The sequence below is a fragment of the Chlorocebus sabaeus genome, chromosome 7 (assembly GCF_047675955.1).
Source record: "Chlorocebus sabaeus isolate Y175 chromosome 7, mChlSab1.0.hap1, whole genome shotgun sequence".
Taxonomy (NCBI): domain Eukaryota; kingdom Metazoa; phylum Chordata; class Mammalia; order Primates; family Cercopithecidae; genus Chlorocebus; species Chlorocebus sabaeus.
In genome coordinates, this window is record NC_132910.1 from 79327179 (window position 1) to 79351729 (window position 24551).

The following is a 24551-nucleotide window of genomic DNA, read 5'->3' on the forward strand; positions in this document are numbered from 1 at the left end:
AATCTCAGCTATTAGGAGGGCTGAGGCAGGAGGATCACTTGAACCTGGGAGCGGAGGTTGCAGTGAGCCAAGATCATGCCACTGTACTCCAGCCTGGGCAACAGAGCAAGACTCCATATCAAACACACACACACACACACACACACACACACACGCACACACACACACAGAATAAGACATATTTACTGAAACCAGTGCATCTGAACATGGGCAAATTTGATCTGCTGTGCTTTGTTTTAACTGGATAAAGCTTTCCAGCTGAGTTGGCAATAGTCTTCTGGCAATCATCTGTCAGCCCTGCCCCTGAGCATCTTCCTCTTTTCCTGTTTGGTTTGCTCCTTGGGCTTGGTGAATGGTGAGTGTGTGTGTGTGTGTGTGAGAGAGAGAGAGAGAAAGAGAGAGAGAGAGCTCACTGCGGTCTGGCAATGGTACCAATGTGCTGATGATTAATTTTTGAGGCTAACTTCATATTCACAAACATGGAAAATGTCCTCTGGCATGAGTGGATCTCAATCCATATAATTTTAATACCTAAAACAGAGTACAGTCCTCCTTTTAGATCTTGTTCTACAGAATTATTCCAAAATCCCTAGGAAATAGTCCCAAAAGATATAAAGTTATGAATATATTCATAGCAGTGACATTATAATTGTGAAACTGGAAATAATGGAAATGTTCAATAGTGGAAGATGCTGAAATGATAGAGAACTATATAGTTACTAAATGGGATTGATATGTGACCAAGTGGATACATGGAAATATTTAAATTAAATAATATTAAGTGAAAAAGAATATTTTAAAATTTGAAGTACTATGTAAGTCATAATTTACAGTCATGGAAAAATACTTATACCTTAATAGAACTTGGTTACTTTCCTACCTGAAAGTAATTTTGATTTTAATGCTTTCTAGCATCTTTGTTTTTTTAAAAAAAGGTTGTATTTCATAATAACTTCAAACTACAGAAAATGTACAAGAATGGTATCAAGATGATGTCAAGAATTTCTCCTGACTGCACGTACCCTTTACTCGTATTCTCCGATTTTTAACTCTTTGCCATAGTTGTTTTGTTTTATTATCGTTTTCTCTTTCCATATACACATATTATTTTTTCTGAGTAATTTGAGAGTAAGTGGCATACATCACACACATTTACAGTAATTCCTTTTTTTTTTTTCCTTTTTTAAAATACAGAATCTTGCTCTGTCACCCAGGCTGGAGTGCAGTGGTGGGATCTCAGCTCACACCTCCCAGGCTCAAGCCATCCTTCCACTTCAGCCTCCCAAGTAACTGGGACCATAAGTGCGTGCCACCACCACACCCACTAATTTCTGTATTTTTTTTAGAGATGGGATTTTGCCATGTTGTCCGGGCTAGTCTTGAACTTCCAGGCTCAAGCGATCCACCCGCCTCATCCTCCAAAAGTGCTGGGATTGTAGGCCTACGCCACCATGCTCAGTCAACAGTAATTCTTCAGTGTGTCTTTCCCAGAAACAAGGATATTCTCTGTGTAACCACAGTACAATTATTAAATTCAGGACATTTATATGGGTACAATACTTAAGAAAAATTCCTACAGTCCAATATTGTCCTTTCTAGTATTTCCCTCCTCCAGCTCAGAATGCAGTCCAAGATGATGCCATTATGTTTAGTTATGCTATCTCTTTAGTTTGGATGAACTCATCTTTTTTTTTTTTTTAAGTCTTTTATGACACTGACATATTTGAAGAACATGGGCCAGTTATTTTATTTTATTTTAATTACTATTTTTGAGACAGTCTTTCTTTGTCACCCAGGCTGGAGTGCAGCGTTGCAAATAGGACTCACTGTGGCCTCAACTTCCTGAGCTCAAGTGATCCTCCTGCCTCAGCCTCCCCAGTAGTTCCTGTTTACCTAGGAACATGTTTAAAGCCACATTGCCCAAGACTTATTTACATGTACCCTAGGTAGGAACTACAGGCATGTGCCACCGTGATTTTTACGTTTTCTGTGAAGACAGGCTGTCTATTTGTTGCTCAGGTGGGTCTCAAACTTCTGGGCTTAAGCGATCCTTCTGCCTCAGCTTCTCAAAGTGTTCAGATTACAGACATGAGCCACCACACCAGGTTAGTTATTTTATATTTCTCAGTTTGAGTTTGTGTGATGTTTTCTTTTGAGTTTCAGGTAATACACATCTGGCTAGAAAACTACAAAAGGGATGTTATATCTTTTTCAGGGTATTGCATTTGGAGTCACATGCTGGCTGCTTGCATTTCATTGGCTGTCTTAATGTTGATCATTTGATTATGGCATTGTCTGGTTTCTCCACAGTACAATTACTATGTTTCCCCTTACAATTGATAAGAAATCTGAGGAGAGATGTATTAAAGGCACATAAACACCATGCTTCTCATCCCACTCTCTTCCCTAGACCTAACATCTATCTTGACTCCTTTTAAAAACCACATAGCCCAAGACTTATTTACGTGTACCCTAGGTAAACAGGAAAACTTGGGTGATTTTGCTGAGGTCGTCCCTGTGCCTATATACCCCCTTTCAAGCCTGTGTAGTTTGTACCACAATTTAAGGCTATCTCAAAGTGTAGTCTGCTTCCCTGTCCTTAATTGAATTTAATGTCTTCCTCTTCAACCTCTAGGAGCACTTTGTACTTTTCTTGGGGCATATATTAACTTCTACTTTGTGGTTGTAACTATTTGTGTACTTCCTTTATCCTAGTCACCAGACTAAGATAGCATGATGCCTTGAGGGCATGAACTGTGTTTTAATCATTTTTGCATCCTCTGCAGAACCCAGAAGAGGCTTTCAGTGGGAGGCACGTGATCAGTGTTCATGAAATGCATATTTATACTCCTAGTACTTACCACTTCTGATGTGCTGGTTGAATACCCAATTGTGTATTTCAAGAACTCCTCAATTTCATCTGCTTAATATCTCTACATCTCCTATTTAACAACACGTTGCTATTTTGCCCTTGAAGTAGGAATGGAAATCCTTCAGTGTCTGGCATTTCTGTATTCTTAGCTCAGGTGTTAAGAAAAGTGTTGTTGAGTGAAGAAGTTACTTCCTTACGGTGAGGATTTGTATTTGTGTTTCTGTCTGAGTTTCTTACAAGGGCACTGAGCCAGCTTCTTATTGCTTGACAAGAAGGTATGATGAGGTCAGCTCCTCCTCTGGGGCATTCTTCTAACACTAATTAAGGATAACTTTGTATGTGTGTTGATAGGAGAGTGTATCCTTACCCAAAGATTCCCCTGTGTACAGGCTTTAGAATTTGAAGGTACAACCTGCCAAAATCAGAGGAGTTAGGAGCCAAGGTTATTAATTTGCTTAGATAGTATTAATTTGTTCTGCCAAGACATGTAAGAACAAGCATTAATTTAGTTTGTAAGTTTAATGAACGATTGGAAGAACCAAAATTCTAAGTAGGTCAATCAAATCTTATGGTACAACTAACTTGCAATGTTGGAAAAACGTGTCCAGACACATGACACTGGGATGCTTGTTACTTTATATAGGAAATGTACAAAACACATAAAACCTTTTTCTAAAGTGTAATTTTTTATAAGCTTTTGAAATTGATGAAGCCGTATCATTCTTCACAGTGGGGCTTTCCTTTAGAATAGGAACTGATCAATTATTATTTTTTAAATACATTTTTAAATTTTAGAATAGTTTTAGATTTCTAGAAAAGCTTCAAAGACTGTTCAGAGAACTTCCATATACCCTCACTGCTTGCCTCTATTGTTGTCATTCCACATCACTATCTACATTTGTGGCAAGTTAGAAACCAACATCAGTACATTATTATTAATAACTACAATTAATACTTCATTCCAATTTCACCAGTTTTTCTGTTTTATTTATTTATTTTTTTTGAGATGGAGTCTTGCTCTGTCACGCAGGCTGGAGTGCAGTGGCCGGATCTCAGCTCACTGCAAGCTCTGCCTCTCGCCTCTTGGGTTCACGCCATTCTCCTGCCTCAACCTCCTGACCGAGTAGCTGGGACTACAGGCGCCCGCCACCTCGCCTGGCTAGCTTTTTTTTTGTATTTTTTAGTAGAGACAGGGTTTCACTGTGTTAGCCAGGATGGTCTCGATCTCCTGACCTCGTGATCTGCCCGTCTCAGCCTCCCAAAGTGCTGGGATTACAGGCTTGAGCCACCGCGCCCGGCCAGTACCAGTTTTTCTTTAGTGTCCTTTTTTATTGTTATTGTTCTAAGGTCCCATGCAGGACATCACATTATATTTCATCATCATGTGCAATGGTTAGAATGTTTGCCCCTCCAAAACTCATGTTGAAATGTAATTGCCATTGTGATGGTGTTGGGAGGTGGGGCTTTTAAGAGGTGATTAGGTCATGAGGGCTCTGCCCTCATGAGGGGACCAATGATGTTGTCACAGGAATAGGCCCCCTCTTGCTCTCTCTTGCTGTCTCTTTGTCCTTCTGCCATGTTGCCCCTTCCACCATGTTATGATATGGCAAGAAGGCCCTCACCAGATGCTAGCACCTTGACATTTTACTTCCCAGCCTTCGGAATTGTAAGCCAATAAATTTTTGTTCATCATAAATTACCTAGCCTAGGATATTCTCTAGCCTAGGATATTCTGTTTTGGCAGCACAAATGAACTAAGACATCATGTCTCTGCAGCCTCTTTTGGTCTATGACAGTTTCTCAAACTTTTCTTGTCTTCGATGACTTTATCAGTTTTGGGAAGTACTGATCAGGTTTTCTGTAGAATGTTCCTTGCTTTGGGCTTCTTCAATATGTTTCTCATGGTAGATGGAAGTCACAGATTTTTGCGAGGAGGGTGCACTACACATCTGTGGTCTGATTACACACACACCACATCATATTAAGGTTACATACTATCACGTCATATTAAGGTTACATACTATCCACATGGTACATCGTATTGATGTTAGCTTTGATCACCTGGGAAAGATAGTCAGGTTTCTATACTATAAAGTTACTTTTTCCTCCCTTTCTATACTCTGCTGTTTGGAAGCAAGTCGCTATGCTTACCAGAATACCCTAAAGAGGGTAAATGGGTGGAAAGTCAAGTTCTGCCTCTTGGAAAGGAGAGTATTTACATAAATTCCTAGAACTGTTCTGTAAGGGAGATTTGTCCCTTCTCCTGTTTGTTTATTCAACCACTTATTTACATCAGAATGGACTTTTGGATCTTTATTATGCTTTGGGTTATAACTCAATATTATGTTTTTTATTTTGTTGCTCAGATTGTTCCAGCTTTGGCCTTTGAGGCCTCTTTCAGTTGGCTCCTGTGTCTCTTTCATGTGCCCCATTGTTTTATTTTTTGAGCACTTCCTTCTTCCTTGCTTTCTAACACTACCATACAAGATGCTCCAGGCTTATCTTACGTATTTTCTGCTCTAGTGCTAGAATCAGCTGTTTCTCCAAGGAACCTTGGTTCATTTTATAGAAGAGTGGTATTAGAAACCAAGATCTCGTTCATATTTTGATAATCTGATAATAAATTTTGGAAATGAAAATGAGCAATATGGAGAGGTAGAAAGCATTGGCTTTGCTGACTGCTACTGACTTTGAACCATACTTTGCCATGAATGGGATAGCCAACCATCCCAGTTTACCTGGGACTGAGAGGTTTCCAGGGATATGATATTTTCAGTCATAAAACAAGGATGAATTGGCCACCCTTGTCGTGGAATTGGTTATGTCTTTTGGTTGCAAAGGACAAAAAAACAAATAAAGCTCCCTCAGTTAAAATGGAAATTCAATGACTGATTTAACTGGAAAATCTAAAGATAGAAGGAGTTCAGGCCAAGCTGGATTCACAGGTCAAATAATGTAATTAGGTCTCCCACTTACTCTATATTTCAGTTCCATTTTCCTCTGTGATAATTTTTTCTTGGACTGTGCGTGTGGTGGGAAAAGGGTGGGTTTTCTTTAATGGAGAACAGTTGTCCTCATCCCCTTGTACAGTACAGGAATCAAAACCGAAATACCTAGAGGGGCAAGGCTTGCCGTGTCAATGAGTAAAGCAGGCTGCTTGGGAGACAGCAGGGAGTGATGGGAACATTAAGGGGAAACTCTAGTCACTGGTGCTATGCAGGAATGCAGGTCCGCTGTTGCCAGATACGCCAATTTTTCCATTGAAGCCAGAATGTGAAACTCTGATTTTTAGTTTTTGGCAACTGATTCATTAAACAACAACAATAACACCATTCATACAGAGAAAACATACTCATGGGGCATATAGCTTGTGGATTATCAGTTTGTAAACTCTGCCTTTAAAAGTCTAAGGCCATTTCCTGGCTGCCTCAGGACATACTTGAGCACATATATACAGAAAGTGGTTCTCTAAGTGTGCTTGGGATACATTTACTGTTTTTGAAAATTGACCTCATTTAAGTTAATAATCAGTAAGTTTATCAAGTGCTTGCTATATGCCAGGCATGGTGCCAAGCAGTTGATACATTTCTCTTTTTTCTTGCAATAACCCTGTCAAAGAGTTACTGTTATCATCATAACCTTTCTGCAGATGAAGAAAGGGAGAACAGAGAGGTCATGTATCTTCCTCCATTTCATATGGCTGTAGTGACCAAGGATAGGATTTGTACCCCAGCAGTCTGACAATAGTACTCAGATTCTTCACCCCTTTGCTTCAGATGACTGCAGATAGAGATACATATCTTAGAGAAAGTCATGGATAAAAGGAACCTTACAGATCACCTAGTCTGTTAGCCTCTTTATTTTACAGATATAGAAATTGAGGCCAAAAGCAAGGGGTAACTTTGACAAGTTCTCATAGCCTGTTAGTGGGTAAGCTGGAATAAGTCAAAAGCCCTTTTGTTGCACCATGAAGCTTCTGGGACTTGCTAACTACAGAGAGTGAAAGCCCATGGTGGGTTTGACAAAGCATTCTAAAGTACTGACAAATTATTCCTGCCGTTGCTGTTTCTGGATTGATATATTCTTCATCTTTCATAAATCAGACTCTTCAAGGGGGAAATATTTTCTTGTCTTTTTAACCAGCAAAGAAGATTAAACAGTTATTTTTCTCTAAATTGATCATTTCATCCATAAGCTCAGCCATCACTATGGTTTGAAAGAGGTTGAAGGGCTGGGAAGATACTTCACAACCATATTTTTCCTTCCTTGCTTCCCTTCCCTTCCCTTCCCTTCGCTTCCCTTCCTTTCCCTTCCTTTCCCTTCCCTTCATTCCTCCCTCCCTTCCTTTCTTTTTCATTTTGTCTTTCTCTCTCTGCCCCCTCCTTCTCTCCCTCCCTCCCTCCCTCTTTCCTTCCTTCCCTCCCTCCCTCCTTCCTTCATTTCTTCTTGTCTCACTCTGTCACCCAGGCTGACTGCAGTGGTGTGAACACACCTCACTGCAGTGTCAACCTCCGGGACTCAAGCAATCTTCCCACCTCAGCCTCCTGAGTAGCTGGGACTACAGGCATGTGCCACTATGCTTAAATGATTTTTGATTTTTTTGTGGACATGGGGGTCTCACCATGTTGCCCAGGCTGGTCTTGAACTCCTGGAGGCAAGTGATCCTCCTACCTCAGCCTCCCAAAGTGTTGGGATTATAGGCATGGGCTACCATGCACAGCCAAATATCTATTCTAAAGCCTTTTTATCAATTCCTAAGAGATATGTCACCGAGAAGCCTTGAAAGCTGCATTTTGTTTACATGGACAAATGGTCATAATGAGCAGTTTCAAAAACGCCAAATTCCAATATGTGATTTCTTAAAGATATATGCATGTGAATTTCACAGATACGTACAGATAGTTTGTTTTTTTTTTGTTGTTGTTGTTGCCTAGGCTGAAGTGCAGTGGTGTGGCCTCAGCTCACTGCAACCTCCGCCTCCCAGGTTCAAGCGATTCTCCTGCCTAAGCCTCTGGAGTAGCTGGGATTACAGGCGTGCGCCACCACTCCCAGGTAATTTTGTATTTTTGGTAGAAACAGGGTTTCACCAGATTGTCCAGGCTGGTCTTGAACTCCTGACCTCAAGTGATCCACCCACCTCAGCCTCCCAAAGTGCTGGGATTACAGGCGTGAGCCACCGTGCCTGACCAGCAAAAACAGATTTGAGGAGTACAGAGGGGTGGGGAGTTCTGAAAAAGTCTAATTGGAACACTGGCTGGATTATAGGTCTGTGTGTGTTCCAAAGTGGTTCTAAACCTAACTACCATAGGCAAACATAGCTCGAGTGTGTCATACCATGTATGTATCTTGGAATACAGAATGGAACTATTGTACAACAATGTGTCTGGAATGCTTAGTTTGGATCAACTAATCAAGGAACAATGAACCTGAAAAGGCTGGGAGAGATTTTTTTTTTAATGGAACAAATGCCATTATGCATCAACATTGTTTTAAAAGTTGTAGTAGCTGTATAAATAATTCTGTGCCCTGGAGAAATAATTCTCACTTTTTTGGGTAATTTAATATTCTTTGAAATGCTGTAGAATTTAAAAATTTTTCCATTTTGCTTGAATAACTGCCATACTAGCTTTAAAAGGTGCAGAATAGTCGTGTGTGTGTGTGTGTGTGTTGTGTTTAATAAGAATACAGCTTAGATTTGGAAGCAGTTTCCTCAAACCACTTTTAAAATCTCTCGTTTTCTTCTGAATTCAGAACCTCCTGTGGTTATAAGTGAACAGAGTGGTGCTCTCAGAGTCGATACCACATAAGATCTGGCATTGGATGCCTTGCATGTAAGACCAGTCTTACCACATATTCATGGAGTGACTTGGTTAAGCGACGTAATCTTCTTTAGCTTCAGTTTCTTCATATTTAAAATGGGAATGAAAACTTCTTCCCAGAGGTTGCATATGACAATAAAGTGAGATAAGGTTTTGACACCATCACTACAAAGGGCAGGGTCCTGGGAGCTTACAGTTATGATGATTCTCCACACTAGAGAATTCATAGTACATCAAAATTTGAGAACCTATGGTCTAGCCTCTGTCTGTTTTCTCAGCTGAGTCTCTAGAATGAACAAAGAACAAAACCACAGTACTTGTTTAAAGAGAAAGTAGTGGAAGCCTTATGGGCCACCCAGGGGGTAAACCCATAATGGGAATTCTAAGTGAGGGCTCCTTAGGTGGTTGTGTTTGAAACTCTGATCCTGACTCCCTTCCTGAGCTGCCATAATCCACCAGTGGAACCTTACCGTGAGAGACAATGCCAGTTTCTCCTCATTGTTATGAGAGTAACCCTGATGTAAGAACCTCATTTTCCAGGCAAGATGAGGATTTAGCTTCTATTTAAACAGGTCTTTGGACTAGAGCTCTGATTTTTGCCTCCAAACAGATTCTTGTAGCTTTGGGTTTTTAAGATCAGTTCTGATTGAGAGGTGAGGAAGACAGTTTTCAGTGTGCCTTCTAATGCTCCCTTTAGGCCTTTCCTAATTCAAATCTACATTTGTCTGGGAGCTGTAATAATTTTTTGGATGTGGAAGTTGGGGATTGGGAAATTAGTTTTAGTTTTGCTGATTATGTTTCTAAATAAGATTATCCTTTTCATAAGATTGTAGAATTGAATTATTCCAAAGAATATCTAGACATTTTACCAGCCATCAAAGGGATACCCAAATCTGTCCTCTTCCCTCTTTACCACTCCCCTCCCCTCTCTTCCTCTTCCCTTCTCTCATTTATTTATTATCTATTTGTGTATCTATCCATCTGTATGTCTAATCTCACTCAATCATCTATGAGTCATGTCTTTGTCTACTTTGTTTTGTTTTGATGGAATGGCAGCAGAAGATGATAAGGGGGCAGCAGTTGTCTGAAGTCTCAAATATCATTGGAGTTTGAAGTGTTGCATGAAGGCAGTTCAGTCATACCTAGCTTGTATCATTTGTTGAAATAGTGGTCAAGGAAGAAAAGGACTTTTCTGGGGTTGAAAGAGGCAAAATTCAGGGTAGTGAAACTTGAAAAATGGAGCAAAGAAAACTTGGTTAAAGATAAGGCTGGACCAGATGACAAAACAAACAAACAAACAAACAAAAACAATCAAACTCCTTTTCTCTTTCCAGAGGGAGAGACTAATGGCCCCAACTCCTCATGTGGTCTCATTTTCCAGTTGCCACAAAACTTTCTGCCCTGAGACCCACTATGGCCTTTCTCTCTGCACCTCTCACCTGGTGAAGCGACCTGTGGTCCCAATGATACTCAGGCTGTGACGGTACTGCAATGAAAAGAGAGACCAGGGTCTGGAGGTCCCAATAGCAAGTAGTGCTTCTAGAGAGAGAATTCCTCCCCAGCCAGCACTGCTTGTTGAAGAGCTTACAACCCATCATGAGCTGTTTTTCTAGGAGGCCTTATTCCATTCCCCAGGCCCAAACACCTCTGTGAGATATAGGACTAAACAGTGACCCACACCTCCTGGCTAAACACTCTGGGTAACACTGGTTACTCAATTTCCTCTAGCCTTCTAGGACAGCTCCCAGCATACCCCACATTCCAGTAACCTCAGTGCTAGAAGTCCATATCTCCTAGATCATTATCACTTGTCTCTTGTCTCAACACTGCTTTTTACCTTCGCCACCCTGACTATGTTGTTTATGCTTCTCTGCAACCTCAAACTCCTCCACTGCCCTCTATAATTCTTGGTTTTCCATTACCGAACTTTTCTACATCCCAAGACTGCTCTCTGAACATTTGATTTTCCTTCTTCCTCTAACTGAAATATGGCTGTTCCCTGAGGAAACTTCTTTCCTAGAAGCAGTTTCCTCCCAAATCTAAGATGTCTTGTCTTTCTGTCAGAGGTGTTCAAGCTAGAGTGACTCCATCATGAGCAGGGGCTGGATAAAATGAGGCTGAGACCTACTGGACCACATTCCCAGGAGGTTAGGCATTCGTAGTCACAAGATGAGACAGGAGGTCAGCAGGACTGGTATCACAAGATTCAGGTAAAACAGGACACCATAAAGAAGCCAGCCAAACCCCACCAAAACCAAGGTGGCAGTGAAAGTGATATCTGGCCATCCTGGCTGCTCATTATACACTAATTGAATGCATTAACATGCTAAAAGACACTCCCACCAGTGCCATGACAGTTTACAAATACCATGGCAACGTCTGGAAGTTACCTTATACAGTCTAAAAAGGGGAGGAACCCTTTTTGGAATTGTTCTGGGAATTGTCTGCCCCTTCCCAGAAAACTCATGAATAATCTACCCTTCGTTTATCATATAATCAAGAAATAACCATAAAAATAGCCAACCAGTAGCCCTTGGGGCTGCTCTGTCTATGGAGCAGTCATTCTTTTGTTTCTTTACTTCACTCATAAACTTGCCTTCACTTTACTCTATGGACTCACCCTGAATTCCTTCTTGCACAAGGTCCAAGAACCCTCTCTTGGGGTCTGGATCGGGATCCCTTTCTGGTAATGCTTCAGCCCATCATTTGGCTCTAGATAGAGTAAGTATCTTTTTTCTTCCTATTGATCCTTCCAAACTATCTATCCTTCTTTTGACTTTGAAAACCCTAACTCTCTTGAGTTAATGTCTTCAGACTTTACCACCTAATCTCTCTTCTAATAGTTGTCATCTTTCAAAATCTCTTGCTGTCTCATCATTCTTTGATGACTTTATCATCTGGCTTATTGTATTTGATTTCCTCCATTATTCCTACAATCCTGTTGGGTTTGTTGTCCTTGTAGATTATCCACCCAATACCCTGGTCTCTCAATTTCTTGAACTTCTCTACTCCAAATATCTTCTTCACTCCATTGCAACCAGCCATGGCCATTCCTACAGCCACACCATAGACATTATTAGCAATCAATACCAACAGCCTTTAAAATCTCTGGATAGCAAGCACTATCCTACTGTCTGATTATCACATTTTGAGCCTCAATCTCACTCCTACCAGTTCCCTTGGAACTGTTCTTTGACCCTGTAGGGACATTCAATCCATTGACCCTACTGATTTTATTTTTTAATTTCCCTAACTTTCATATTGTTATTTATCTTCTTGTTAAGCTAGTTTCCATGGTCTGGCACTTGAGCCAGATTCTTGCAGAAAACCTGAACTTTCTTGTTTCCCTTTCTCTCCATTGAACACATCTGAAAAAACCCACCCCTTGTGAAACTCGATTATCCTCCTATGCTGTAACTACACCTGAGAAACTAGTGTTACTAGAGGAAATTCATAAAACCGTGATGACTGGACTTGCCTAAAGTTTCCCACTGTAAATCCCAAATGGAATCCAATGTGGCTAGATGATGCTGTTTCACTTCCCTGGTACATTCACCCTCCTACACTGTAGGACAATCTTTTTTCTAAAACCTCCATTCTTCATCCCATTCACTCCCAGCCAATAACCTTGGCCAAGGAAATGTAACGAACTTAGGATTGCCTCATCTTCCCATCACTAAACCTACCAATCTACTTGCATCTGTACTCTCCACATATTTTATGTTTCCTTCTGAACACTGGAAGTAGTGTTTCTGCTTCTGATGTCCAGCCCGTCTATTGGTGTCTTAGATCACATCACATCCACATTTATTTACTTAAGGACCTCAATACTGGAGTTACACTCTCTCAATTATTGTTTTTTTTTTTCCATCATGGAATTATTCCTAATGGTATATAAACATGTTTTATTATTAATCATCCCTTTAATCCCATGATTTGAGAGGACCTAAAAAAAAAGAAAAAAAATGTATTCCCTTGACTTCACATCATCCTTGTATGTTTTATTTCTTTCCCTCTCTTCATAGTCTTCAAACTATTTATTTATTCTTCCTGTTTCTACTTTCTCATTTTTTTCCTTTCATATGCCCATTCCAACTACACTTTTTTGTACCCACCACTCTGTTGAAATAGATCCTATCCAGTTTATCAATAGCATCTAATATAGTGGTCAATTTTCTGTCTGAATCTAATTCAGCCTCTCGCTAGCATCTGACACAGTTCTCGTTCCTTCTTTTTTTCATGTTTAATGATATTTATTGTTTGCTTCACAAATGAAGCATGTTAGTCAATAATTCTGAAGTTATGATTATTAATAGATAATGAAAGCCTATTGAAAATTCACTTTACTCTTTAATGATGTAGCTTTTCACTTGGAAATTTCTCTGCAGTCTCTCAATAATTCACATGTGGAGATAATTGAATATATGACATGTTTTGAAGGGTAATTTCTAATTGAGTAGATACATATTTCCTTTTTTGAAACCCTTTCTTCTCTACACCATCACATTTTCCTCCAGATTTTATCTGATTTTCCTCTGGCTTCCCTTTTCAGACCTTTGCTTGTTCTGGAAAGGGAAACAAGTGAGGTAGGAAGAAAATCTTTACTCCACTTCTGTGTTGGAATGTCCCTGCATTGGGAGCACAGACTCTTGAGTCAAATTGCTTGAGTTTAAATTCTAATTCTGTCACTTCCTAGCTGTATGACCTTGAGAAATTTATTGTATCATTTCCCTTTTTGAAAAATGAAAAATTGTAGTACCTGTTTCTTAGAGATGTGGTAAAGATTAAATGAGTTTGGCTGGGCACGGTGGCTCACACCTGTAATCTCAGCACTTGGGAGGCTGAGGCAGGCGGTTTGCTTGAGCCCAGGAGTTCAAGACCAGCCTGCAACATGGCAAGGCCCCATCGCTACAAAAACTTAAAAAGCCGGGTGTGGTGGCCTGCGCCTTTGGTCCCAGCTACTCAGGAGGCTGACGCTGGAGGATCACTTGGACCCAGAAGTTCAAGGCTGCAGTGAGCCATGATCATACCATTGCCATCCAGCCTGGGCAACACAGTGAGACTATCTCAAAAAAAAAAAAAAAAAGTAAACATAGACCATCTTAGTGTCTGTTTATAGTAAGTGCTTTATTAATGGCTATGCTAATGGTAGCTATTGTTATTTTCCAAGCTTTTAAATTTGGTGCTGAAATGGAAGGGGACTCACCTTTTGGGTTATGGAGCTGGAAAATGCCGGTTAATGATTGCTGGTGGTCCTTTCCCCACCATGTGGAAAAAGTCTGCATGAGAGGAGATTGAGGTTAACACATGAAAGGAGTCAAGAAAAAGGGAGTAGAAGGGAGTAGTATAATAGTCAACATTCTTGATTATGAACAACAGATCCATTCCAAATAGTCCAAAAAATAAGCAAAAGTGGATTTATTAAAAGATATTAGGTAGCTCAAGGAATTTCCAGAATTACTGGAAAACAGGCTTGAAAGTTCATTGCCATGGACATTGAAGCTAAGAACACTGGCTGATCTCACTGAAAAATTATACTGGCAAAAACATCATTCCTACTACCTATTGCCAATTGGTATGGCCCCAACCCTGAACCTGAAGCCATAATCTGTGTTGCTGTTGCCCCAGAAGGACTAGATTCCTTGACTGCTGTTCTTGTCAGGAAATCAGTCTGCCAGTGTGACGCCATCACTGATTATAACTCCCTTCCACATTCGAGTCTCCTGTAGTTATATCTGTTTGGCAATGCCTAGATCATACACCTTTACTCTAAATGCAAAGAAATCCAGTAAATGTAATTTGTACTTTTAGAAGAAAGGATTCACAATGTGGAAAACTATAAAAATGTGAAAATGTTTTTCAGCAGCTATAAATAATGTATTTCTAATATAGATTCCTGTGGTAGAGAGGGAGACTTGTTGACTTCATGTGAAATCCTTGGATCCAGCTGGACTTAAGACTACTCTTTGGAACTTCATGTTTTATGAAACAATAAAGTTCTTCCCTTAGTTGAGCTAGTTTGAGTTAGCTTTTTGTCAGTTCTATTTAATGTTCTTATTAATGCAGCTTCCAACTTTTCCGATCCGAGGTTCACTACTGCAGTATCCCCATAATTGGTCTCTTGCCCCCTACATCCACCCTTCTATCTTTTCTCTTCTCTAGAGTCAGGTAATTTTTCATAAATATAACTCTATTTATGTCATTCTTCTGCCCAAAACTCTAAATGGCTTTCTGTTGCTTTTTGATAACAACCAAGGTTCCAACATAGCATATGCTCTCTATAACTGGCCTTTGCTTACTTTTTCAGGCTTACCTTTTTGCTGAATTTTCTGTGCAAGTCTTGGTGGCCTTAATTTTGTTCCTTAAACATAGCAACTTCTCATCTTACCAAGGCCTTCAGACAGGCTGTTTCTTGCCCCTAGAGAGCTCCTTTCACTCTGTCATTGTCCCTTATCCTCCCACTGCTCAGTCCCCAGCAATCTCCTCTTTATCTTTCGTCTTTCAATTTAGAATGTTACTTCATGAATGTCATTAGAATGGGAGCTCTTTGGAGCCAGGAAATTTGTCTGTTTTGTTCACTGTTTTTGCCCACTGCCTAGAGCAGTGAATGTGGAATGAACAAATGAGGGAGGAAGGGTTTCATCCTCCCAATCCATGAGATTTCCTCTTATTTTTCCAGCATGCCCAAAGCCTGCAATTTTTTATTTAAATCGACATTCATACCAAAGCACACCACTATACTTAGGATGTTTTTCCCCCCAACCTTGAAATTTGGTCTCCAGTGTTGGAGGTGGGAGCCTAATGAGAGCTGTTTGGGTCATGGGGGCAGATTCATCATGAATGGCTTGGTTCCATCCTCACAGTGACGAGTGAATTCTCGCTGTTAGTTCCCACCAGAGCTGGTTGTTAAAAAGATCCTGGTACCTCCCTCCCCTCTCTTTCTTGCGTCTTCTCTCACCATGTGATCTCTGCATACACTGGCTCCCCTTTGACTTCCACCGTGAATGGAAGCAACCTGAGGCTTTTATCAGATGCCCAATCTTTCAGCCAGCTGAACTATGAGCCAAATAAACATTTTTTTCTTTATAAATTACTCAATCTCAGGTTTTCCTTTATAGCAATGCAAATGGACTAAGACAGAAACTATCAACAGAATGAGAAAGCAACCATGGAATGGTAGAAAATATTTGCAAATCTTATATCTGATAAGGGATAATGTCCAGAGTATATAAAGAACTCCTAAAACTCAACAGTAACAACAAAAAATCCAATTTAAAAATGGGGAAGGGACTTAAATAGACATTTCTCCAAAGAATGTATGCAGGTATCTAATACATGTGAGAAGATGCCTAACACCACTAATCATTTGGTAAATGAAAATCAAAATCACAATGTGATACCACTTCATACTGGCTATTATTAAAAACAAACAAAAAACTAGAAAATAACAAGTGTTGATGAGGATATAGAGAAATAAGGGCACTAGGGCATTACTGGCAGGCATGTAAAATTGTGCACCCTCTGTGAAAAACGGCATAGTGGTTTCTCAGAAAATTAAAAATAGGCTTATCATATGATCCAGCAATTCCACTTCTGGGTATACTCAAAATATTTGAAGGCAGGGACTCAAACAGATAATGGTACAACAATGTTCACAGTAGCATTATTCACAATAGCCAAAAGTTGGAAAGAACCCAAGTGCCCATCAATGGATAAACAAAATGTGATATTTACATATAACATAATTATTATTCAACCTTAAAAAGTAATGACATTCTGACACTTGCTACAACCTGGATGAATCTTGAAGACATTATCCTAAGGGAAATAAGCCAGAAACGAAAGGACAAATATTGTATAATTCCACTTATGTGAGATATCTAGCGAAGTCAAATTCATAAAGACAGCAGATAAAATGGTCAAAAGAGGTGGGGGGCAGAGGGAAAAGGAGGATTATTATTTATTGGGCACAGAATTTGAGTTTGACAAGATAAAAAAGGGTCTGGAGATGGATGTTGGTGATGGTTACACAACAATGTGAATGTGTTTAATGCCACTAAACTGCACACCTAAAAATGTTCTAAAATGGTACATTTTTGTTATGTATATTTTACAATAAAAAATGTAAAATTAATAAAATAATAAAAAAATGTGAAATCTTATATTTTCTACTAAATGTAAGTTTAATGGGGGCAGGAACCTTGTCTTTTTCACTGCTATATCCCCAGCATCTAGCATAGTGTGTGGGGCATAGTAGGATCATTTGTTGGAACTGAATGAATGCCCGAAGTTGGGGAGAAACCAGGTTTCTATTCAGGGAGTATTGGACAAAAGCCAGTGTAGCATTTTGTGGCATATCTCCTGCTGTGCTTCTCCAAAGTCACTAAGCCAAATCATAACTTCTCAGGATCTTAGTTTCCATGTCTCTAAAGTTTGGTGGATAGTCTTTGACCATCCTTTCAGTGGGATTCTTGAGAGAACTGAATGATGCGCTCTGGAGGGGAACTTCTAGTACATGGAATTACTCAGCTGTCTTTTGCATGTGTCCCAGGCCTGGGTTCTTCCCTGAGGTGCCCAGTCACCCTGTCCTTGCCGCCAGTAACCATCCACCCCTTCTCTACCCGATACGTCTCAGCTGCTGCCATTCTTTCTCCGATACTGGAGGCACTGGGGCTGCATTGTGCTTTAAAAGGATGGACCATAAAGCCTTTGTTAAGTTGCCCGTACATCCTTTATGTCTCTACATATATCAGATTGTAAGCCCCCAGAGGAGCAGAGCCAAGTTGTTAACTCACATTCACGGTTCTAAATTCAGTGCAGTGAGCAGATCGGGTTTATCCTCATGACGATGATGAAGAGGAATTGGAAGACTTTTCTTCCATTATATCGAGTGCAGCTACTGAATTTTATAGGGTCCTCTTAGAATTTTCTGGATGGTTTCCTTTTTTTCACTTGAATACCTTATTCCCCTGGAGTGAAATGCATAGGGATAGAGAGGTAAGTGGTCTGAAAACAAATGTACTGTAATACATTCACTTTGGCTACAAAAATAAAACAACCCAAACCTAGTTTTTCTTGCAGTCTTTAAATCCAGATGGTAGTAAAATTTGACATTTCAATTCTGTTTGTGAAATTCATTTTGTTTTTAAATTGGGAAGAACTATAGAGCTAAAAATTGTCTGAAGCACTGGGAAAGCCTGGTGAGACCTCTTTAGGAGTGTTATTAATAAGGACTTGGTATTTTAAAGTGGATTTGGAGGCACTGTAGATAGAGACTATCAACAACTACAATGGATTTGAACAAGGACCCTGATACCAAGAAACCACATCCCTATTCCATACCTAAAATGAAAGAGACAGAGGATTGGCCTGGAGAATGCAAGGAAAAAAGAAATCTGGACAAAAATAGAGACTGTTTTGGTAGCCAAATTTAGTTAATATTTTTTTAAAGAACCAATTCCCTAGTGAGCTTGGAGCTGAAAATTTAGCATTAGAATTCCACTTTTAGTTGGCACATAACTATTTACATTAACTATATAGTAAAATATTTATAGTTCTCATTCCATAAGGTAGGTTATCATTCTCAACAAGACTGTCTTTATAAAGTTCTCAAATTAACAATCATGTAAGGCCTTTTTACAAATAAATGTCTGAACTATAAGGATTCAGCTTAATTAAACTTAATATTTAGGGGCCCAGAGTGATCAAAATCAGGTAAGATGCCCCCCTTACAGAAAAGTTTGTTGGTGAGGCTTATTTCTGATGGTATCTGCTCTCTCTATATTCCTGGAGAAAAGCATAGAAACAAATCAGTGTCTATGTTGTAAGCAGTGTACCAGTTAAGTTTCCTGTGGTTGAAAGTGAAGGAAACTCAACCAAACGGAATTAATCAAAAAGGGAATTTATAGGCATTTGTAACTGGTCCAGTGAGGAGCCTCATTTACCTGTTGCTTGACTCAGGTGCCCAGAGATATTTCCAGCACCAGGTGTCACCTCATTTTCTCTCTCTTCCACATGTTGGCCTCATTCTTAGATAAAGTCACCTCTCATGGTTGTAAGAAAGCTGCAGATTGGCCAGGTGTGGTGGCTCACGCCTGTAATCCTAGCACTCTGTGAGGCTGAGGTGGGCAGATCACGAGGCCAGGAGATCGAGACCATCCTGGCTAACATGGTGAAACCTCCTCTCTACTAAAAATACAAAAAATGAGCTGGATGTGGTGGTGCGCGCCTGTAGTCCCAGCTACTGGGGAGGCTGAGGCAGGAGAATGGCGGGAACCCGGGAGGCGGAGCTTGCAGTGAGCTGAGATTGCGCCACTGAACTCCAGCCTGGGCAACAGAGCAAGACTCCATCTAAAAAAAAAAAAAAAAAAGAAAAAGACAAAACAAAAGAAAGCTGCAGCCTCCCGAGACTTCACATTCCCAAGACTTCAAGTCTACTGAGGAAGAGAGGACATCTCACCCTCAGCAGATAAATTCATAAGGACAGAAAATAAAATGGTGGCTGACAGAGGCCCTGCATTTGGTTCTCAGTGGCCTGAATTAGGACATGTGCCCATCCTTGAATCAATTATTTTGTGTAAGTGGGTTGAATCTACAGCTTAACTTAGTCCAGTCATGGCTCACACTGGATTTAGGAGTGGGACAAGACATCCAAACCACATGGCCCAAGATTGGTGGAAAAGTGGTTCCATTAAGGAGAATTATGATAGTTATAGGGACCAAAACAACAGATATCAGCTATAAAGTTGTATTTAATACAAGTACTCAGGATTTTTATAGAATATTTACAAATATTGACTTTATAATTTGCTAGGATATACAAAAAATGCATAAAAAGTCTTCTTTTTTTGGTTTCTTATGGCATGAGAAACCATCTAATTCTTAGAGTTGATGCATTATAAGAGTTTTATGCTTTCTAACTCTCATGTATTTAATTATGAAGGTCTGAGTGCCTGACTGCTTTGATATATTGTAGAAAAATATGTTAATGAGCTATTTTCTCCACACCTTTTTCCTGGGAAATGTACAGTCTTTGGATATGGAGAGAATGAATTTCTTCAGATTCTCCTTCCTTTTGCTAACCACATTCTATATTTGGACCAAAAGGAGAAAGAGTTATTTCTGGCACTGGGCTGAAGAAAATCCTTCTGTGTGTGAGTATTGCTACCATATACATAAACTGTGTATTTGTGTGTGCAATGACAGTTGCATCTTCCTTCACTGGCTCTGGTACAAGTTCTTATTCTCTGATTCTTTATTTCCTTACATGTCTCTTTTTCCTCTCCATAATGCATAATACATATATGTGTGTACAAGTATGTATGAATGTGTATGTATACATCGGTGATATTAAAAATATTTAACAAATAAAATTACATGAAAGTCTACCAGTCAAAGTGGATGTCAGCCATAAACAACCAGTACCACACTGTACAGGGACACAGGAGCTGAATATAAGCCTATATGGGCTTTGTATCATGGAACAAAAAAATTATTAACAGGTGAATTTCCAAAGATTCCTGCCCCAACTCTCCCAATGAAGATGGGGACGGGAGTGGAGAACAGAGAGAGCACATGAATTGGATGAATTGTCCTCGGGAAAAAAGGAGTAAAAGAGAAAAATATCCATTACTTGTTAGGACACCACACATCAGTGGATGTGATATGATGGGAGAAAATCTGTTTAAAGGTGAGAGGAATTAGAGGTGAGGAAGAAGCAGCAGAGGAAGAGATAGTGAGAAAACTGCATGGATGAGAGAGTTACTTGGGGTTGGAAAAAGACAGTCTCCAAAGAGTTTCAGATAGAATAAAGTGGCAAGTTGAGAAATTTTAATGTGTTTCTTTGGATTATATGTTTGCTTTCTCTTTTAATATCCTTTGAGAAGTGCAAGAATATTGCTGTAATATTTCCCTGGAACTAGATGATTTGGTTCTACAGGTTTTAAAGGATTATACACCAAAAACAGATGTGTTAGAGCTTTTGGTAATTCTGTTTCTCTGCCCATCATTTCTGCTGAAGGGGTGGGACATGGTGGCCATGTTTTGTGCCTGCCAACTCTCACCTTTTTGTGACTTACTGAACTAGGGAAGGGTTCCTGGCTCAAGAATTGGCCTTAAATTGGCCAGCAACTATGCTGTGATCTGGTAAAACAAAAAACAAAAAACAAAAACAAAAAAAAACAAACAAAAACACGCTGGTCCACTCAGCTTTCTCCTTTGGGGAATTTGTACCATGAATACCAGTGCATTCATTCAGTTGTTCAACTGTGGTTAGTTACAAGTACCTAATGTCCATTGATGCTCTCCAGAGTGCTGCTAATGAAAGAAGGGCAATTTTAAATACACAGATGGAAAGAAGGGCAATTTTAAATACACAGATGAGGCAATTTCAGGTGATGAAAAGTGCTCTAAAATAAAGTGGAGATTTCACAGAATGTTGTTGGGACAGTGAGCTACTTTAGCTAGGCTGGGCAGAGAGGGCTTCTCAGGTGGTGGTTGAGCTGGGACTTGAATAGCATAAAGAGCCAGAAGAATTCTGTGGCAGTCAGAAGGGATAGCAACGTCAGAGGCTCTGAAGTGGGAACAAGTTTGGCATGGTTGCCTGGAGAGTGAGTGAGTGGCAGTAGGGGAGGTGGGTGGTGGCATGACTGTGAAGATGAAGCAACGCCTGATGTTCCAGAGTCATAAGGGCCCCGGTTAGGAGTTTGAATTTTATTCTAAGTGCACTGAGAAGCCATGGAGGGTTTGAAGCAGGGCAACAACATGGTCTGTGAATAATGAAGACATTTACTGAGAGAGGAACACATCTAGGGGAGAAATCAAGAAGGAAAGAGTTTACAGTGGGAGCTACCACTGAGACCTCTGATTGGGAAATATATGTGTATGCTGAGGCTGTGAAGAAGCAGAAACCATGCTTTAGATGAAGAAGCAGAGATTCCAAGCTAGAATGGATAGGCTGAGGAAGAGAACAGCAGAACTAGGTTGTGAATGAGAGTGAGGTAGAGAGAGTGGTCAATATTTTAGCTGTTTCTGTGGTGGCTTCCTAGTCGCCCTGAGAGCTGTATGTATCACGGTTCCTCTGAGATCCCCTTTTCCCTTACTGCTCCATTGATTCTTTCAGTAAACCACCCCTTCCCCTTTAAAAGCTACCTTGAGGGACTTTGTTACTAGAAACTAAAGCTAGCTAACTAAAATGAATGGAATCATACTATACATAGCCCTTTGTAACTTGTGTTATTTCCTCATCATGATGGAACAGATGTCTTTCATGTCAGTAGATGATAGAACTACACCATCACTTTTGTGGCACATGGTATTTATGTTGGACACTTCTTGCTCCCACACTTCACATCTTCTCAGTTTTACTCTGGCCATTACATAGGTGTTACCTTACATGTACCTGCTTTAGCTGCACCATGTATTTGTCAGTTTCTGCCCTGGGGCTTCTCACACCCTACATGGGAAACTTGGGACCCATTTAACACTTGAGTTTGTGTAGACTTGGAAGTGTGAGGGTGTTAATCCTCATGGGAAAACCCTTGACCAATGGAAGATGGGAGCCCGTGGCTAAATGCTCCCCAATTCTATCTCTTAGGCTGACAATTCAAAGGGGGCACATTCTACATGGTTTCTTAGAGCCCCTCATTTGAATCAAGCTCTAGTTTCCCATACTTTCTAGTTTGATAATGTACCTTAATAGTGGATTTCTTTCTTTCCAGTTCCATTTCTCCTAGTTTCCCACTACTTTTCCTTTGGTTGACTCCCCAAAATAAACTACCTCCATGCAAGTTCCTGCTGTCTGCTTTCTGGCTGGAACCTAGGCTAACATAGTATTGCATTGCCTGAATGCATCCAAATGTAGTGTTTCTTTATTGATGGGCATTTAGATTATTTCCTTTTTTCATTGTTATAACCAATGTTGTGATACATTCTTATGCACACATTTTTGTATATTTCCTTGCATCTTTATTTCATTACAAAAAATTACTATAAATGAAATTGCAGTCTATTACTGATCAACAGCAGGAATGCACATCTTTGTGTTTGTTTGTTTGTTTGTAAAGACCAGATCTTGCTCTGTCACCCAGGCTTCAGTGCAGTGGCACCATTATAGCTCACTGCAGCCTTGACCTCCTGGGCTCAAGTGATCCTTCTGCCTCAACTGGGACTACGGGTACGTACCACCACACCCAGCTAATTTTAAAATTTTTTTTCTAGAAAAGGGGTTTCCCTATGTTGCCCAGGCTGGTCTTGAACTCCTGGGCTCAAGCAATTGCCCCACTTCAGCCTCCCAAAGTGCTGGGATTATAGGCATGAGCCATTGCACACAGCCTCACGCATGTACATCTTAACGACTTTTGGTACTTGCTAGAACCAAAACATTTGTATTTAACAGTTTCACATGCTTGTGGGAAAAATTAGCCACTAATGGGAGGACATTGTCTATACAAATTATCCGAAATGACTGATTACATGTTGAGGGCTGGCTGCATTCCATAACTATAAGCTAATAACTCAGTTGTGACTAAGGTAGAGAGACTTACTTTACTTGGTACAAATCAAACTTAACAGTGAGTTCTTTGGGCTTGACTTTGAGTCTTTTTAACACTATGAAGTAAGAAGTGGTGAGAGATCAAAAATTAATCTGAGAGAGTCACTTTATGTATTTTAAGATGATTGCCCTGGTGATATCACTGCCCAAGAAAGTTTGCAAGCACACAAAGACCTTTAATCTCTAATGCTTAAGCTTACTACAATAGCATTTTTCTTAAGAGAGAAAAAGGGGCACCAACAATTTAGAATTCCCTATGTCATTATAACTAAAAAAAAGTTGCCCTAGGACTTCTTTTCTCAAAGAAGCTGTCAAAATTGACCCAAAGTAATCCTCCTAAACTCTATGTCCTTGGTGAAGGTGTATCTCACCTTTACTTTTACTGTAGTGAAAATAAAGTGGAAGTTATCAAGTAAGCAGAGAAAACTGTGTAATAACTTTTGATACTATATCATATTAAATCTGTTCTAATCTGTTCTTACGATTGTATTGCCTTGATTACTTACATTTTAGAAAGCCTTATATTTCATGGTGCATAGGTAGGTGGCTTATAGTTGATAATATTTGGTGACTGGTTTCCACAAAGGGTTGCTCAGTTGATGCTTGCTTAGAAGTATAGCTATTTCTACAGTAAATAAGATTCTACTTACATCATTTTGGCTTATAGCACTTTTCCCACTTTTTTTTTTTTTTGATTTGAGATAGCATCTCTCCCTGTCCCCCAGGCTGGAGTGTAGTGGCATGATCTTGGCTCACTGCAAGCTCCACCTCCTGGGTTCAAGTGATTCTCCCTGTCAGCCTCCCGAGTAGCTGAGATTATAGGTGTGCACCAACATGCCCACCTAATTTTTGTGTTTTTAGTAGAGACAAGGTTTCATCATGTTACCCAGGCTGGTGTTGAACTCCTAGGCTCAAGCGGTCCACCTGCCTCTGCCTCCCAAAGACTTTTCCCGTTATCTTGACATGCAATAAAAATGTTGGGCATTAGCCTCTTGGTCAAGAGTGAAACTCTTTATAATAGCATTGCTTCTATGGAAAAATTAAAGTCTATTTATGTTTTATTGATTTGAAATAACTTTTACAGGAACTTAACTCACATAAATTAAAAATTGCTTGTCTTACAGGTCTTTTTTCTCTTTGTGTAAACTTATGGGATACGTGGTCACAAACATTAATGCAGTTTAAAGTTGTTTTTAAGTAGTATGCCTTTTAATTAAGTTTGTACAGAAGAGGTAGATCCAGATCTTGGAGGATGGGACATGCCAGTCGGGGGAGTTTGAGGTGGGTTGTGTGGTGCCATTGAAGCTTT

At 39.9% G+C, this 24551-nt stretch overlaps 1 long non-coding RNA gene across 14 annotated transcripts in view; it reads left to right on the plus strand.

Annotated features, from left to right (window-relative positions):
- The window catches only part of LOC103236249 (uncharacterized), a 233208-nt gene that overhangs the window by 25857 nt on the left and 182800 nt on the right, over positions 1-24551 (plus strand). For 3 of the 14 annotated variants that reach the window (XR_012093439.1, XR_012093436.1, XR_012093445.1), the window contains one exon: positions 7807-7924. The exons of 10 other annotated variants lie outside the window; for them this stretch is intronic. This is a non-coding gene — a long non-coding RNA (uncharacterized lncRNA). Of the gene's footprint in view, positions 1-7806; positions 7925-19720; positions 19845-24551 lie in introns of all 14 variants that reach the window. One more of the 14 variants, XR_012093440.1, reaches the window with a different exon arrangement.